Here is a 14,743-nt window from a genome sequence, read left to right on the forward strand (position 1 = left end):
TGTAGCCGTAAGCAACGAGGTGGCCTCGTCTCATGACACTGGTGTGGCTCTGCTTCCTTCACGGGTACCTTGACTGTTGGGCATTATTTACAGCTCGTATAGAAAATGGGAAGCAGACTCCTACAGTGCACTGCTAATCCTGGCCGGGCTGGGTTTATCACAGTCTGGAGCATGGTATGCGTGCTGTCATAGGTATGTCACTGCTGAGGACCAGGAGACTCAGCACCGTAAGGGACTCAGGCATCAGGTGAGGGCACTCCTGGCATCGGTGGTCTGAGCAGCCTCACCTGGGGCATCGCCCACACCCCCAGCAGTGCCCAGGAGCCCATTTAAGCTCAGCCCCAGGAGAGGGGGGGGGTTTGTGCTGGGGAGGTGGAGGTGTTTGGGATTGCTGTCCTGCTGAGAAACACAGTAGGTGCTTCTGGGGGTGGATGGGAGAGGTCTTCTGGCAGTGGAGGGAGCAATGTGCACCTTGTATGGGTGCAGCAGGGCAGTGGGATGTGGGGGGTTTGGAGGAGCTGCAGGTTCCAGCTGATGTGGGAGGTCTGTACCTGAGGTGGTTGTGAAGTCTCTAGTGAAAAAGCACTTATTTAAGTGATATGAATGGTTAAAACATAGGGCTAGTGTAATGCGAGAGATGCCATCTGACCAACTGGCCCAGAAATCACAGATGAAACCCAGGGATGGCAGTATTACAAGAGAATGAGATGTCTGTAGAGCAGTCTTTTAAGGCCTGATACCTTTGTAGAGGAGGCAGTGTTGGTCACTTCACATTCAGATCTGCTGTGATGGGCCTGGGGGGCCTGTGCAGGCCTGGCCAGATGCCTGTGTGTGCCCTGTCTTTCTCTGTCCCCTGCTGCAGAGAGCAGCAAACACAAAGCGTGGGGCTGTGGGCACTGGGGAACTCCCTGAGGACCTTACGGGGGCTTTGGGGTGTGTGGGAGCTCCTGGTTCAGGGTCTGGTGTTGCTGTAGCTGCCCAGAGCTGTGCCCTGGGAGCAATGCCCAAAGGGAGGTGGAAGCAATTAGGTTCAGATTTCAACTTGTGACAAACCCTGTGTTATTTAGATTCATCGCTTCATCCAAGCTGAAATTTGAATCTAAATTTCAACAGTTCCTGCTATTTGCTGCTTTAGTTTGTGTTTTCCACCCTTTCTTCCTCCTTTGCTCCCTCAACAGACAGAGGAACACACTGTAAGCTCCTGTAGGGCCGTGCATTGCTCCCTGGTCTTCCTGCATCAGGTACAAGTCTGTATTTTGTCTGGGGTTAATCACTATCTGCGAGTCAGTTTTGTGCATTGTGGCATTGCCACTGTGCTTTGTCTGAGGGGAACCCTCCCTCTGCCTGTTAAATTTTCCATCCGAAGCTGGAGAGTACACTGCAGCTGGAAAAAAAAAAACACTAAATGTGGAGCTGCTAATACGAAGCTAGAGCAGCAATTTGGTTCGCTAGTACACAGTAAGTAAGAATTACCTGCTCTTCTTTGATCAACATTTTTTTCTTCCTATAAACCGAATGTGTTGACAAATTACGTTGCTGGAAAGAAAATCGAGTCTTTGATGAAATAAAAGGAAACAAGCACATGCTGGAAGCTTGAAAATGTATTTCAGGAGGTGGGTAGGACTGTGCATGGCTGGAGCCATACTGAAGGTGCCTGAAAAATGGCTGTGTGGGCACCAAAGCAATTTGGGGTGAGTGGCCTGCAGCTGGCCAGGAGGGAAGGGGTGCTGTAGTAGTTTAGTGGTGATTAGAGGTGAGTCTTTGGAAAATGCTAGGTGTCTGTGAACACTAACCCAGAAGGTTAGATAAACCCAAAACCACCAGGTTTCCATGTCTGCTTCATGAAAACCATGACAGCAGTGCCAAGGAACAAGGTACCATGAGCAAGGGTGCAGCAGGGGGCTGGGAAGTGCTGCTTTGGGTCTGGGCTTCCCGAAGGCCAGGGGCTTTTAGATCCTAACACTTTGCTTACTGCATTTGTCTGTGGCTGCCCCTCACATCCTCTCTGCTTAGAGTTCTTCCCTGGGTGGGGGGGAAGGCTGAAACTGGCTCTGTGCTGGGGTCGGGTGAGCCCTGATGCAACCAAACACCTCTGCCATCAGCATCTCCAAAAGCTGCTGCTTTCCTAACCAAAGGCCCGTGATTGAGATTCACATTAGTGAAGTGTGTGTGGCCTCCCCAATACTTAGGGACCTGTCTAAATCTTAATTGGAGCCTAGCAGGTGGCTCTGGATGTACTTGCCTGTGCAGGACTCTGGTCTCTCCTTGGCTGTTGCTGATTTATGAGTGTCAGTGACCTCTTCTAGCAAATCTCGCAGCACTTCTTATCAGTTCTGAGTTTGCCACTTCACCTTAATGAGCACTAATTGACCATTAATTAATCAATATTACAGCAAGATTATCCTTTTTATAGCAGTACACTCAAATTAATAAGAATTAAGCCCGGAGGAATGACAGAAAAATCTTTAGCATATTTTTCCAGTAGTTCCAGCAGATGAAGCCTCGGGAAGACACAGCGTGGTTAAATCACTGTGCAGCAGTTCTGGATGGCAAAAGATGGTGGAAGAAACTGTCTTATGAAACTAAGACTACTTATTTTGAGGAAAAGTGAGAGATCCTGCTCTGTATGTGAAAACACTCTGGAAATCACCCTTTGTTATTTGTGTCTATAGTTGCTAGATGTCATCTGCAAGGCACATTGTGTTTAATATGCACGAGTCAGGCTTGGGCTTGAAGACTGTCCACAGGAGTGGCACAAACACAACAAAAGTCATGTGTGCACATGTGGGTCTGCATTGCCTAAATGTTCCTCTTCTGTTGTCATGATCTGGGACAAACAGTGAGTGGAAAAAGGCAGTGTGTTCCCAGAAAGGCTGAGGATGTGGCCAAAAAAAAGAGACTTGGAGTATGTGCCAGAGTGGAAACTGCTGTGGTTCTAGATAAACTGTCAGGTGCAAATGGGTACAGCTGGGGAACCTGGGGGCTGGAGTCACTGGCTGGAGAGCTGAGACACTTAGGAAAATCCTGCTAGGACTCCTGTAATGTCCAAGCACCTTTTAAAAAAAAAAATCTGTTTCTAGCTAACAAATTACATTTTGGAGTAAGTACAAACTAAATAGTTGATGCTAGTGTTTTTGTCTTGCCTGTAACTAACTCAACTACAGAATGCCAGTGAAATAATTTCATAACTTACCTAAGTGGGACACTCAAAGGTAAATGCCCCGTTTTGTAACATGTATGTGAGGCTCACAGGTTTGTTGTGAGCATGGTTTTACAAAGTCTATTGCTGGAGAAGGGGGTTTCATCATGTCCTAATGTGTTAGATGCAGATTTATCCTGTTTCTGTGGATATATATACACATATTAAAAAATAAACTAAGGATGATAATTAAATTGATTCTTTGTCATTGACAGTTGAGTGTTGGCAATTACAATTTGGAGGTTTCCCTGTTTTTAGGTGCCTTATTGCATAGGCCTTTTCCACCCTTCAAGGCACTTTTTTGCCAGTCTAAAGGCAGCTCTGCTAAGGGGCTTGAGTTTTCATTGCCTTCTGCTGAAAATAGAACTGGTGTTTGAAAATTTGACTATTGAAAATTTTGAAATGATAAATGGGAGCTGGACAGCATCTCCACCAGAACAGTGCTTCCAGCTGGCTGTGTCCATGCATGAAGAGGTGGGAATGTATTCAGAAGATTTCACTGAAGTGACACCAGTGATGGTCCCAGTGTGTTCAGACTGCTCTTGCCCAGACCATGGTGCTGGTGGGTGTCAGGCAAAGCAAGCAGCCCAGCCAAGAGTTTACTTTTCCACTCTTGCAGAATACAGCCTAAGTTCTTTGGTTACCTAAACTGATAAATCTGAAACAACTTATCTGAGGTCAATGAAGCTCAGCTGGAATGCCACCAGTGGAGGCAGGAGCATACCAATTCTTTCCCCAGTGCATTTTGTCCTCCCTTGTGCTGGGAGCCCAGTTTGGGATATTCTGTCCTCCAGCTCCGCTGACTGACATGCAGAAGACCATGCTGGTCAATCAGGCAGACTGCAGTTAGTGGCAGAGATTTACAGTTCCTCTTAATCTCCCCCCCACATGGCTCAAATGCGCTCGATGGCAGCTCTGGGAGAGCTGCTGCAGCCCCTCAGCTTTAAAGATGTGGGTCTGTTGGCTGAAAACAGCTGAATCAGAACTGAAACATCTCACCAGGAACAAGGATTGCTTGACAAGGTCAGGGGTGGCAAAATACTCCTTGTGGTGTTTATTTTTTTTTTGCCTGAGGTGCCTCCCTTTTGCTGTCAACATAATATATCATCTGTCCGGCAGTAATAGCAGTGGAAGGGGATTATTGACAGCTTCCCTGCTTCTTTATTCCTACCCTCTCGTCACAGCCACCGGCACAGCATGGGAAAAGACAGTACATGAAGTTCCTTTGCTGTCTCTTCGCTAAATTAACCTCCACAGGGATGGGGATTGCCCTGAGGAGAAAGGGGATTAGCCCTTACATCTCTTTGATCCTGCGGGAGTCCTGAGCCTCCTCCGGAGGCCTTCTTCACCTGTGGTGTGTGGAGAGGTGTTGGTGGGCTCCTTACAGGGCTCTGGAAAGGAAAGTGAACTCCTGCACCCCGGGAGGTGGCCAGGGCTCAGGCTGGGGCCTGAGAACCGCAGCACTGGCAGCAGGGGCCTGGCCAGGTGCAGCGCCCTGCTGCTCCCCAGCTCTGCTCCTTCCCTACTCGCTGCCCAGAGGCTCTCCAAACTGGCAGGATTTGAACTTAAAAGTGAGCCCCAGAGCCATGCTGCTCCCTCCTCAAGCTGTAACTTCCCTGTGAAAGCAAGGTTCAGCCAGCAGCAGCCCCAAGGCACCTGAGGTCCTTGTCTGTGGGATGGGTGCTGCCATCCCCATGAGCGTGCTTCAGGCCTGAGGAGAGCACAGCGCCTGCAAAAGGCCTCCGAGGGCTTCTTGCAGCTTCCTGTTGTTATCTCAAGCCTTCATCTCTAAAATGCAAAGGCTTCATAGACTTTATATCCTATTAGTGTAACGCTGAATGTCCTCGTTCTTCAGGTATTTATAGCAGCTTACACAGCTCCCGTAATAACTCGCAGTGGCTCAGCACCTCACGACAGAGCGTATTGTTATCCCCCTTTCACAGGTGTGGAAATAGGGCACACAAAAGCAGCGATTTCTGCAGGATTCCCCACAACCCAGCACAGTGCTGTGGCTATCAGGCCCAGGTGGAGCAGAGGCCTTTCCCTTGGCCTTGTAAGGCTGTGGGGTACCCCAGCTGCACCCGCAGAGCCCTAGCTCTGTGCCTCAGTTTCCCCATCCACAAACTGTGCAGTATAATAGGTTAACCATTGCACTGAAGTGGCATAAAGCTGAATTATTTCCTGGTTCGCCTCATCCCCAGCACCCCTCACTGAGGCTGGGCCTCAAGCTCTGGGGAAATGGGTTCCCCTTATGCAGCCAAAGCCATGGCAATATGGAGAGGGCCTTATGTCATGTTCTCGTTAATCCTGCCCTAGGAATGCCTGCTGCTTCCAGCCACAGCATCTCGTCCTGCTTGGCACTGAGCACGCACGTAACAAACTGTTCTGCTCTGGGACAGTCTGCGGTCCAAAGCCATGCCTGCTTCACAGCATTTTGCTTCGGCGTATGTACATCAAAGGGCCCTAAAGCCTTCGGTGTAGATGTGCTGCGCAGATGTAATCGTAGAAAATTGGTAGGTATGAAGGCAGGACGCTTTGAGAAGGATTGCGTTTAGTGCAGCTCTTTATAGCCAGGGCCTTCATGTGCTGCGGTTCGTGATGGTATTTAGTTGGATTAAGTTGTACCAATATAAACAAAGTAGTAATGAGACAGTTACAGTAAGTGGAGTACACAGCACTTGTTTGGTGACGGCTGCAGAGGTGATGGCAGCAATTCAGGCGTGCTGGGTGCGCTGGTGCCACCCCGCTGTGGGCGAGCAAACCCGTCCCAGAGCCCAGGGGGCTGCTGTGAGTGCTCCTGATGTGCAGGAGACCAAGGGTTTGGAGGGAAAGGTGAAGCTGCAAGGATAGATATAGAAATAAGCTCAGATTACATCTTTGCTGTGTTTTAATTGCGTTGTTTAATTCCAGTTTCTAGCGCTCTAAGATGAGACATCAAATAGAGTGTTAAAATTGCTTGCAACCAAGCTGCAAGTCTCAACATCAGAAGGCCTATTACACTTATCTGTGACCTCCTTAACACTAAAAGCACCACATTATTATTATTTTTACATCTTCGGATTATTATTAGGCTTCTGAACTCTGCTGCAGCTTGATTTATAGAATCTGCTTAGTCACTGGCGCTGCTGCTGCGCTGCGAGGGAGGGATGGATGCTCTGCGGTGCTCCAGCAGAGGCTCCTGCCAAGCAGCAGCCAGCGCCCTGACGGATCACTGGAGGCTGGCAAGCCTTCCTCAGCCCGCCGTGGCTGTGAGAACTAACCTGCTTCTCTGTGAAAGCTGGGGCTGAAAACATTCAAAGCCCACTTAACAAATCCCCTCCTATCAGTCAGCTCACATTTGTTTCTTTGCATGGAAAGGGATCATTGGTTTTGCTGCTCACCTTGCCACGGGCACTGCCCGAGGAGTTGGGGAGCTGCACGTCGGTGGAGCTGGGACTCGGGTTCTGGAAAAGCAGCTCCAGTGAGAGAAGCAATAAACGCTGCCCTGGGGCCGGGTGTTACAGAAACCTCCTGCTGTGTCCTGGAGCACAGCAGGGGTGTCCTGGCGTGTCCCTTGGAGCACTCTCTCTGCACCCCCGACGGCTGTGAGCTGCAGAGCTGGGCTTTGCCAACCCAGACGCTGCCCACGCTGCTTGCTGCGACCCGACGCACCCGGGCACGCACCTGGGGCAGAGGCTACGGGACAAGCCCTTACACGAAGGGTGCTGTTTCTGGGTTTTACAAGCACCAGGGCATGGTAAATGCTAGTAACTTACTGCTGTCTACAACCCAATTACAAACCTGTTTCTTTTTGTTATTTGCTGAGCAATGGCTGTGCTGAGCTCTTTATAAAGCATACACAAAACCTCGGCCCCATGCCGCATGGGCCCCACGTGTGTCGGGGTGATGTCTTCTTCACCTTCTCCTCACTCAGACCTCGCTGTTGTGCACGTGACAAGAAAAGGAGCGGTGGGGGGAGAAAAGATCCCAACCACCTTCATCCTGATTTCTTTTGTGGATAGGTTTAAGGCTCACTAATGAAGTGTGCCAGTTTGCAACACGCTGCTATCTCGGAGATTTAAATGGGATGGTTCAAAGAACACCCATCGCTTAAGTAGCTTAGCCTTTAATTTCTTCTGCACGGGAGTAAGCCATTGTCAAATGTTTTCACGGAGCTACCAGAAGAAAAGCAATGATTCCACTTGGCAGAGTCCAGTGGACAAAAGGTGTCAAAGGTATAAAGTCCTAAACTGCTGAAAACACTTGAAAATAACGGATTAGTTCTTCTCTCCTGACTCAACGCCTTTATTCGTTCTGACGTGATTTTCTTATTGCCTTTGCTCCTATAATGTGTTGTGGTGACTCACAGTGAAAGGTCTGAAATAATGTTTCAGTGCTGGAAGTCACCAGATAACCACTATTCATCATCCAGTCTCGCGTGGTTACAAATGTTTAGAATATAGCCAGAAATGGGCTGTAATCGATAGGATGGGATAAAATGAGAGCTGGAAGGGACACTGAAAGGCAAGCACTAAGGAATTACACACCCAGAAAACAATGTTCTGTGCACATTCTGGAAAATGGGAATGACATACGATAATCCAGTGCTGCACACGGCTATTTCATGGGATAGCTGCTGCCACAGCGGCGTTCTTTTACCTTTCTCCTGCTCAAATAGCTGTATGTGCTCGCATCTGCAATGTTGAATCAATATTTTCAGGTATTTTGCAACTTAGCCTCCAGCCACTGCTGGCACTGCCTGGTCTTTACAACTGCAAGGCTCAGTCCATGTGGAGCTGGGGGCTGCGAGTGTGCCGCGGCGGCTCTGACCTGTGCCAGAGGAGGGGATGCTGCGGGCAGGGGAGCAGAGGCATCAGCACGGATTGCAGGAGGAAGGTGCCACCTCCTGATAGCCCTCTCTGTTTGGTTCTGAGCTTGGCAGCTTGGTCGGGCACCTAGGTGCTGCCTGCCAGAGCAAGGAGCCCATTCCTGGAGACTTTGCATCGTTTCTTCTCCTAGCAGGGACGTCTGAGGACCATAGTCTAAGCAGAGGCGTAAAGGCTTAATAATAAACCTACTGACTTAAGGCATTTGGGGGCATAAATGCAATAGACCCTCATTTTGTTGAGCCTAGTGCTGGCCACATCCCCTTTGCTGAAAGGAAATCTAAAGCAAAGGAGGCCCAAAATGCAGCAAAATCGAGAAAGTGTAAATAACGAGTGCTGGCTGTACAACATCGCCCAGTCCCGTCCCAGGCTGTATCCATTTCTCAACTGTTGCCTGCCTTCAGCCCAACGGTAAAGTCATATTTATTTACTTGGCTCCACTGCGTTAATGAAAAAGCCACTTAACAAAACAAATACAAGGAAGGACATTTGCAACCAATTATGGTATTGCTGATCAGTCAAATTGCGCTGGAAATTACATGTTGGAGTTCGTTCTAGGCAGCTGATCAATTACCTGGTAGCTTGGCATTGGTGCGCGGTATCAGCTTAATAAATCAATTTAATTTCAGCCGCCGTGCCAGGATATATATGTATATTCAATATGACATCAATATTATATAATGATGGTTAAAACTAATTGGCCGAACGCTGCGCGCTCTTATCTGCCGCGCAGCCCTGCTGCAGCCCAGCGGCGTTCCAGCAGGCTCGAAGGCAGCGTGGAATTTGGCTGGCTATTCTTTAAATATACCCCTGGGCATAATTTAAAATCGTGTTTCTAAAGCCTTTCTTTTTTGCGACCACAAGGGAAGTTAGCACTCCAGCGTGTAATTCAGGGCTGACCGAATTGCCAGCTAGCTATCTGCTTAGAGGGGGAAGACTCGCTCTGCGCCCTGGCTCCTGGCGAGGCCGGCAGAAAATAGCCACTTTCTCCTCGGCAGCAGATGTACGTCGGTGCTGGTTTATGCACAGCTTCCTCCTCCTAACTAGCGCTGACATTTCAGCTCTCGTACTATGGGTTTGTTTTAGAAGCGAATGCTGAAAGCACCGGGTTCTGCTGAAAACAGAGTTTGCTTTAAGTATAGGGAAGGAGGGGGGTTTCTGACCGTCCGGACACGTTGTGATACGAGAGCTTCTGGAGGTGCCGGTGGTCACTCGCTTCCACGCACAGCAGCAGTGGTGTCGGTGCTTTGTGCTCACGTTTTGCACCATTTCTCTGCCCTACCTGTCCAGCAGGAGTGTGCCGGTGTCGGTACGCGGGTGTATGCTGGGCACACTGGCCCTTGGTGGGATCTGAGCCACGGCTGCGCTCGGTGCTTGCAGAGAGGGACAAAAAGACAAGCCCTGCCCGTGGGGGTGCAGGTTTGTTGGGGTGATGCTTCCCTGAGAGCAGAGGTGGGGAATAAGGAGAGGAGGAAGGAGAATGTCAGTTCATCCCCGCCATAGCTGAGGCTGTGTCGGTAGTTTTCTGGGCAGGAGTGCATTAAAAGGAGAGTTTCGCGTGAGGAGAAAGGGGCGGCTGCTGAGATTTGTCTGGAAGGCGTTCCCAGCCTTACGGGAAAGCTCAGGAGGTGACAAGTCTGTGCTGAGGGACGACGCTGGCAGAGAGATGGTGCGGGCTGGCAGGGCAGAGGTGATGGTTGGCTGCACGGCGGGGAGGTTACAGGCTCAGCGCGGTGAGAGGAGATATGGAAAGGTGTTAGGAATAAAGACAAGGGGAGAAGCTTGTGAATTGTGTAAATGCAGGACCCTCCCCGAAGGAGGGACCCGAGGCCGTGCTTCAGGTCCCTGAAATGGCACAGCCGAGTAGCACAGCCTGCGGGCTTGCAGAGAGGGTTGGAAAGCATGAATTGGATCCATTCTGTAGCTCTGTGGCAGTTGTCTTGAGATATTTGAGTATTTTTCCAATTCATTTTTTGGCTAATGGATATTCACTTTTGTATCATTACCAATCATAGTAACTTAGCATCACAAAATGTGTGTGGCACCCTGGCTTTGGAGCCAGCCTTGTTCTTCATCATCTGACACCAACTTCATACAAATGAGGTTTCTCTTGATAGTTCCAGAACTTCCCAGCAGAAAAATGCTACGAGAAAATTTTGTCTTGTGGTGGTTTATCCTTTCTAGCTCTGGCCATCGCTCAAATCAAAAATGGCAGTGGTCTGTGGAAAAAAAAGTAATAATTAAAAAATATATGCTTGCTTGTATTTTTCCAAACCACCAAGCCAGTTTACCCATTCTTGAGAAAAGACGCAATCACGTAATGCTTTCCCTAATGTCAGAATGCAGAATAATGCCTACATCAGTTTTTCAGAGAAGTTTGTTATGGTTTTCCTGTCAAATACAGACGATAATCAGCTGTTCCTTTCTGCCACCCCAAATATTTACATCTAGAAACGTTAAGTAGAATACTTGTTTGCCTGCAGTTATTTGCTTGGTTGGAGAAGATCTTTTTGTATCATTTTTTGTCATGTTAGAGTTCAAAGACTGGATGTAGAAATGTTGATGTGGATGGGGGGTTTGGATCTGTGTATCCAACCCGTTAAATTTGGGGAGCGTCGTATCCCAGGATGGTGTGATGTGAAGAAGGTGTGAGATCCTGCAGCCAGAGAAAGCTGTAGCAATACTTCCTTCAGGTTTCATTTCCTTTAGTAGACATGAATAACAGAATAATCCAGATTTGATCAAGAGCAAACACGGATTTCTACAAAACAGTCCCTTCTTTGTGATTCTCTTCAAACCGAGAGCCATCATCGTGCTCTGTTTCAACTCCCAGCCATGCCAGCAGCAACCGCATTTCCATCTGCAGAGAAACCTTAGCCCGGCTTTGAGTTTGTGTGTTTCCACGAGCTCCTAAACTGCAGGCGGGGTGGATAGCGAGGAGAGAGGCTCTTCTGCTGCTGCCCTCCACCTGGAGGGGAAGCACCCACCACGGGAGGCAAGGACGGTGCGGTACAGAAGTGCTTCTTTGGCTCAGGTTTGGGGAGGTTGGTGGACAGAGACCTGCCGGGAGCATCTCTGGAAGCTGACACGGGATCTCAGCTCGGTTCTCCTGGTGTAACCGGGTGGACCGCTGATGCCTGGTGGGGAGGGAGCGGGTCTGTGAGCTTGAGGCGTCTCCTCCTGACACTTCTCTCCAAGGCAGCTGCGTGTGCGTGCCAGGAGCTCTGACACTTTGCAGAAGTCCCCGTGTAGGTGTGTGACAGCTCTTACTTCCTCTCAGCAGATGGCTGGAGGTGAAGTGATGCTGAGGAAGGTGAAGCGATGCAGCCTCGGACCCTAGCACCCACCGAAACACGCAGCTCCTGGTCTCACAACGCGGCAAGCCAACCCCCAGACCTGCAGCAAGTCTGCCTGCTGAGAAGCAGAGCACCAAGAAAGCCCTAAGGCTGGTCTCTGCTTTGGGCACACGGGTGACACACGAGGATGGGCGTCTCCAGCAGCACTGGCTTCAGGTTTTTCTCCCTGCTATCCCATCAGGAGCACGTTTGCATACGGCAGCTGGGTGAGTAACACCTGCCTCTGCAGACATCAAATGCGAGAAGTATTTTGTGGTAAACCTGTTGCTGCTCTGGGCAGGGAGGATATGCTTTGCTCAGAAAGCCAACGATGAAAGCCTTTGTGGCAACATCTGTCCTTTGAAAGTGACTGAGCCCAATTGCCTGCACAAGCAACTGTTTTATTATCAGAATAACTGATCTACCAGAGCACTTAACACCACTGCCTGCAAGAAACGGAGCCAATGCAAACTGCCGTCGTGCTGCCTTTTGCTGGTGCTGCTGAGAATCTGAGCCTTGCTCCATCAATATATTGCTGCTAATTGCAATAAAATGCCGCCTTTAAGGGATTCCCCTATATTGGTCGCTGGTTCGAGTGGACTCAGGCTGGTACGTGGTGAAAATCGCCGTTAGATGGCTAGCCTGTAGCTACATGACCCGAAATGGCTGCATTTGCCCAATTCCTAACCTAGAGGTCTGCAGTGACGCAGCGCTGTGGTTGTCACCACAGCTCTAAGAATAAAGTGGGTTTGCACCTTACGTGTCTGTCTGTGGATGAGGCCATTACTTCAGAGCCCGGTGGGGATGTAGCTGGTGGATGGACTCCGGACATGGGGGCTGGATTATTCCTGACTCTGGCCGCTTGTAACACTGGAGTGAATTTTTGTGTGCTTCTGTTTTCTGACATGGAGATAATAATACTGGTTCTTGGCTGAAAAGTGCTATTAAAGAGCCACACTGCGATTATAATGGTTATTTTGCAGGCTGAGCAGCATGCAGGGGCTGGCAGTGCTTCTGCTGAACTTCCTCAAGGACTGCGTGTGTTTGCACAAGGGAAAAAGAAACTGTATGGCAGGATTTTCTCATACGCAAGCTGAGGAAACAGATTATCTGTGAAACGGCCAACAGTTTTTATTTACTGTGAAGATCTGCATCTCACTCCCAATTTCACATCAAGATAAAATCCAGGCATTTTGTTAAAATGGTAACCTAATGCTCCAGAGGTTTAATTACCACCGCTCTGTAATCAGAATCAAGACAGAGTGCGGTCTGCAGCTCTGAACTTCAACAAGAAATGCAGCTCTCCTTGAAACAGTCAATAAAAGGAAGATCTACAGCGTGCTCTCGGCTTTTGTGGTCCTCTCCATAGCTGAACTTGCAACTCTGCTATCGCCAAGCTTCCTTTTAGTCATCAGGTTCTCCCTTAGCGGCTGTCAAACTCCATAGCTCCTTGTTACTACGTTTTAACTTTGTCTGTGGCTCCTACATGTGTGCGTGGCGCTGAATTAAGGGAGCTTGCAGCGCTGAAGATTGATTTTCCTTTATTTCCTGTATCAGCAGAAAGCACTGGTCTGAGCTAGTCGTAATAGTGGTGAATATTGAAACTTCGTAAGGGCCTCGTTGGGAGAGAAGTGGTGTCAGAAGGCAGATGCATCTCCTGGATGGTGCCTAATGCGATCTCTGGCAGGGGCCTCCGCTCCGTGAGACAAATGCCGATGCTCCTGCCCTGAAGTGCTGATGTTCGTCTTCCCTGAAGACTTCAGGACTTCCAGATCAGGCATAGGGGCTGACCTCGCTCTTACCCAGTACCGTTTTCTCTCTGCAAGGTTTTTCTTTTTTTCTAGTGCATTTTCTGGGCAAGGGCGGTCCGGCTTCAGTCTCCTGTGAGAGGTGCACATGAGCTGCACATGCTCTGTATTTTACTCATCATTTCGCACCTCACGTTTTTAGTGAGCGAAGCCTCTGTCCCCATCGCAGCCCCGCTCCCGCCTGGCACCCCGGTGGCTGCGCCCGGGTGAATCCAGCCAGCAGAGGTGCTGCCGTGCTGTGCCCTGCACCGGGGCGAGCCCTGCCTTTACCTCTTGGGGTGCTCCAGGGCTGGTGACGGTGTCAGCAGAGCTGTTGCTGCTGCAGCTGCGCTAGCAACCACAGAAGTCGCCCTCCAGAAGACTCCGCTACAGCTTCTGCTCTCTGCAGGGGTTAGACTTTCTCATAACAACCAGCCCCCCGTAAGAAGCAGCACGCTTTGCATCCCGCCCCTACTGACTCGTGGAAATAAGAGAGACCTTGTTAACAATCCTTGTGCAAACAGAGCATTGGCCTGGCTAGTGCCAGCGCTTTCCATCCAGGAGTATTTGTTTTTCCGTGCTCTTAATCTTATAAATTGAATTGAGGCTGATAAAAGTGACTTCCTGAATATTGCATAACATTTTGTGTCTGTCGGGATGGAAGACAAACAAACCCGACCTTGAACTTGGAAAGTTTCCTCGCAGCAGGTAAAAGCTTCCAAAAGTCTGCACCGCCTCCTCGGACTGGGGAGGTGCTGGGGGGGCGCCTGTGTCTCCTCGCTGCCCGATGCCTGTCCCCAGGGATGGCTTTGGGTCCTCCCTCAGTGCTGGAGAATCCCCTGGAAAAGGCTGCGGTAGAACACAGCATCAAGTCCTTGCTCCGGAAAGGAGGCAGAGGAGAAATCCTGTCCATCTCTGGCACTGTTTAGCCTTTAGGGATTAATTAAAGGCTTTTTCAGTTTTTCTTTCAAACCTCACAACATTAATCTCTGCCTCACTGAATAGGGAAAAGAGAGAGGCATTTTCTCTGGTGAATCACCAGGCTGTTTCAATTTTCAGTTTTACATTGCAGTAAGATTTTTTTTTCCAAGGGGAATACCACAGGAAGGCCAAACTGCAACTTCTCAGCATCAGAGCGTTATATCACTAAACTGAGCTGGAAATCTGCGTGGCGGGCAAAACAAATAGTCCCTAAAAGCAGTCCCCTCTTTTCTTTGATGTTCTTTTCCCTTCTTCCCTGCCTGTGGGTGGAGCGGGTGAAGGTGACTGCAGAGAGCCAGTACAGGGTGGGGACCAGGGGACAGTGATGCTCGAGGAGCCGGAGGTTTCCTGCATCCTGTGAGCTGCAGCTCTGGGTCCCAGGACTGGAGCCATGAGACCAATGGAGCTCTGGGGCAGCAAAATCCATCCGTGACTCAGGCTGGTGGTGATGGATGCGATGGGGTGGAAAGAGACCACCTGGCTCTGGGGACTCTCTGGCTGTGTTGTCTTCCCCTCCCACCTCCTTCCTTTCAGGTCTTTCCAAGAGAAAGACCCCAAGACGCGTGAGATTCACGC

At 49.7% G+C, this 14,743-nt stretch overlaps 1 long non-coding RNA gene across 1 annotated transcript; it reads left to right on the plus strand.

Moving 5' to 3' along the window:
• The first annotated feature begins 361 nt into the window (after positions 1-361).
• On the plus strand, positions 362-4,672 carry LOC121078177. The gene is made up of 3 exons (XR_005824480.1): positions 362-411; positions 1,179-1,458; positions 3,458-4,672. It is a non-coding gene; the product is annotated as an uncharacterized LOC121078177 (long non-coding RNA).
• Positions 4,673-14,743: the final 10,071 nt, after the last annotated feature.

The sequence above is a fragment of the Cygnus olor genome, chromosome 14 (assembly GCF_009769625.2).
Source record: "Cygnus olor isolate bCygOlo1 chromosome 14, bCygOlo1.pri.v2, whole genome shotgun sequence".
NCBI classification, from domain to species: domain Eukaryota; kingdom Metazoa; phylum Chordata; class Aves; order Anseriformes; family Anatidae; genus Cygnus; species Cygnus olor.